This window comes from Hydra vulgaris, chromosome 04 (assembly GCF_038396675.1).
Source record: "Hydra vulgaris chromosome 04, alternate assembly HydraT2T_AEP".
Taxonomy (NCBI): Eukaryota; Metazoa; Cnidaria; class Hydrozoa; order Anthoathecata; family Hydridae; genus Hydra; species Hydra vulgaris.
The window spans coordinates 10,161,755-10,165,504 of NC_088923.1; the positions used below are offsets into that span (position 1 = coordinate 10,161,755).

The window sequence follows — 3,750 nt, forward strand, 5'->3', positions numbered from 1 at the left end:
TAACGGTTTTAAAGTCAAATTTTAATACCGGAGTAAACAGAATGAGAAATTGACGCTTAAATATCTAAAAAAGTTTATAAATTGAGACCAGAATAATAGTATGTTATCACAAAGAACAAGCAAGGCAAATCGCAGAGAGCCAGCAAGACAAATCACAGAGAACAAGCGAGACAAAATTTGCATTGACTGCGTTGAGTAGAGCAAATTTTAATAAAAAAGTATAGCGTAGCTTTCTTACTCATTTGATCTCAGTTATATAAAAATTGCAACTATTGTCTTGGGAAGAACAAGGAAAAGTAAGTTTTAGCAGACGCCATAAACACGTAATCCGTTTAATTTTGCTGTTTAGTTTTATGTTCTATGATATTTTTATGGGAATGATACTTAATAATAAGCTAAATATATTTAATGTTTTAAGTTTTGTATAAATATTAAATATTTTTATATATATTAAATATTGATATATAAATGTTATAAATTAATATATATAGAAAAACAATTTATGCTTCTTAGCTTTAATGATATATTTATTTTTAATAAATATAAGAAATAATAGTTTTTTAAATGAAGCGTTTTGCAAAACTAGTTTGATCGATGTTGTATTTCATATCATTTTTCTGGAATAAGATTGTTTTTCCTAATTTTAATTAAACGATAACGTTTCCTATCTTCAAAAATAAATTAAAAACTTCATTCTCTCAATTGAAATAGTTTTTTAATACTTATGATTACTTGAGTAGGCTTATATATTTATACGATATAATTATATAGAGAAATATTAAGTATATTATTTATATCATAACATTACTTTTTTTAATTTAAATCATTTTAATATAAATTGATTTTTAGTAATAGTTTCTGGTGATGATATCAATATGATTTCTTCTCAGATACCTTTGATTGTGTTTTAATTTTTTATTAAGACTTTAAATTTTAAATAAAAAAAAAAAAAAACTTCAAAAATTCTGTTCTCTGTTAAAATCAAATATTGAATTTCATTTTCGATGACTGATAATTGTGCTTGTAAAAACAAAAGAACAGAAACTGAAACCGACTTTTTCCAGTTGCAATTTTTCTTTTATTCATAATTATTTAACTATAAACTGAGAGAATTGGGATTGAATTTCTATTAATTAGAATAAAAATTTAGTATTAAATTTTAGGAATGGCAAATTAAAAAAAAATGTTATCCAATGTTAGACGTTGTTGGAAGAAGAAGCAAAACATATTTGGAGCTGAGCTAAACCTTCGTTCTTCAATTTACTACATAATTTCAAAGGATCAAACTGGTGAAGATTCAGGTGATCACTGCATAGAAATTAATGAAAAAATTACTTGCAAAGGATGGTTAACTAATGATACTTCCAAATTTAAAATTTACGAAAACGTCATTGAATTGACACCTAGCTCAAACGTATTAGTTTGTGTTATACAATGTATTGCAAATAACTTTGTTATTGGTTTTACTGATAATATGTTAGACAAAAAAATACCATCATTTGATTATAACAACGAGAATCAGGCTATCAATATTAATAAAATTGATAAAGACCAACTCTTTGAGGTAGTGACAAAAGATGATTATTTTTTTTTGCGGCTATATCATGACAAAACAAAAATTGTGAAATTTAACGAAAGTGGGGACGCTTTGCCAGCTAATGACGTTGAGTGTAATGAAAGTCTTTTCAGCAAAAGCGAAACTTAGTTTTAAAGATCTAAAAACAACTTTGATTGAAAAATGTAGAGTGAAATTATAAAATTGGATTGTTTTAAAAATACAATTTATATATTGATTATAAATATAATTAGAGAGTAAATTGATTTTAATAACACAATTATGCAGCTTTATTATAAAGTACACAAACTGATTAACCCAAATTTGAAAATTGTTTTTATTATTAATAACAAATCTTGAAAATTTGGAATTCGTTAATTGATAAAGATTATCTTCTTTTTTCTTTTTTTAATATATTTTTGCTATATAAACTACAAAGTTAATTTTTTCATTTTTCACTAATATTTGTTAAAAAGATACTTACAAGTTAACCAGTGCTACTCGGTCCCGGCTGGGATTTATTTGGGTTACTAGGCTAGTGTTTTGACTTAGAATAGATCTGGGTAAAACATGGGTCCCAAATAGTGTAATTGGGGGCAGTTCTACAAGGGAGTGGGAGGTTGTATTTCCTTTCCCCAAAAAAGGCGATTTTCAAGTTATAGTCGGATGTTTGAGGAATATATTTGGTTAGTTGGGCATTTGACACATTACCGTCTTAAACCCTAAACACGGTCATTTATAAATGGTAGATGATGGAATCAAAAACATATTCCGACTTAAAATTTGTGTATATTGATGACCCAATAATATCTCGTTGATTTAAATAATTGTTGAATATTTTCTTAAAGTAAAAAGTGAGTATATATTTATAATTTATACCTCAATTAACTTTTAATTTGTGTACTATATTTTAAAGTCTTTAGTTTTACTTTTGCGTTTTTGACTTTTTTCATCCGGTTTTGCTTTTTATCTAGTTTTGACTTTTTTTCTGTTTGTTACTAAAAAATGTTCTCTATGATGAAATCTGTGTTTTGAGTGATTCTGGTCATAAAACTTAGGGTTAAAATATAAGAACCAGAATGCCGTATGTCCAAAATAGTCCTCTGACCAATCAGATGAGCAAAGACAAAACAACCGCTGAAAATCAATAAACTGGAACGAAAAACAATAAATGTTATCAATAAACTGGCGTACTATGAAACCACTAATGAAGTCACTCAAATATCGATTATAAATATATAGTTCTTTAAATTATGAAATTACGAATAGTTATTATACATATAGAATATTATTATTATTATTATTATTATAATATATATATATATATATATATATATATATATATATATATATATATATATATATATATATATATATATATATATATATATATATATATATATAATAATTTAGAAACTCAAAGGAACAAGATGTTGTTTACATTCAATTACAGCATAATCTTCAATTCAACTACTCTGAACCTATCTCTGTTATTCAATTACAATATATCTCTACAATATATCAAAGATTCTGTACCTCAGCATATTCAAAGCATTCCCGAAATCAACTGTAACTTTTGTCGCAAAAGTGCAAACCAAGAGTGCATTCAACAAAATCTGAATAATTTTGTATAAAAAATATTGTGAAAATGTGTTTCTGACAAATAAAAAAAATGTATAAATCAATATTTAACGCAGAGTTTAACATTGAAGTTCATAAACTAAAAAAAAGATAGATGTAACAAATGTGAAAGTATAAAAATGAATCCTTCACCTAACTTAAATGAAAACCAGAACATGAAATTCATACAAATAACAAAGCCAAAACTAATGAAGAACATAATTGTGATAGGTCTAATAAAAGCAAATGTATTATTTGCTTATAATGTTATCTACAAAAGTTTTTCATTTGACTGCACAATGCTCATTGACAAAAAAATTATAGTGCAGTCTGGTCAGAACTTATTTGTGGCCAATCACGAAATGATACAGCTAGTAATCTTGTTATACTCAATGAAATAATTGCTGATCAATCCCGGCTAACTGAAATTTGTTTATGAAATGACTCTTGTGTACTGCAGAATCGAAATAGTTTTATGACAGTTGCTTTAAAAATTTTCATGAAAAATCATCCTTAAATTAAAACAATCATTCAGAAATATTGTGAGCCAGAACATAGTGTTATCCAGGAGATAG

At 25.7% G+C, this 3,750-nt stretch overlaps 1 long non-coding RNA gene across 1 annotated transcript; it reads left to right on the forward strand.

Moving 5' to 3' along the window:
• Window positions 1-206: 206 nt before the first annotated feature.
• Window positions 207-1,647, forward strand: LOC136078983 (uncharacterized). The gene is made up of 2 exons (XR_010637838.1): window positions 207-296; window positions 1,164-1,647. It is a non-coding gene; the product is annotated as an uncharacterized LOC136078983 (long non-coding RNA).
• Window positions 1,648-3,750: the final 2,103 nt, after the last annotated feature.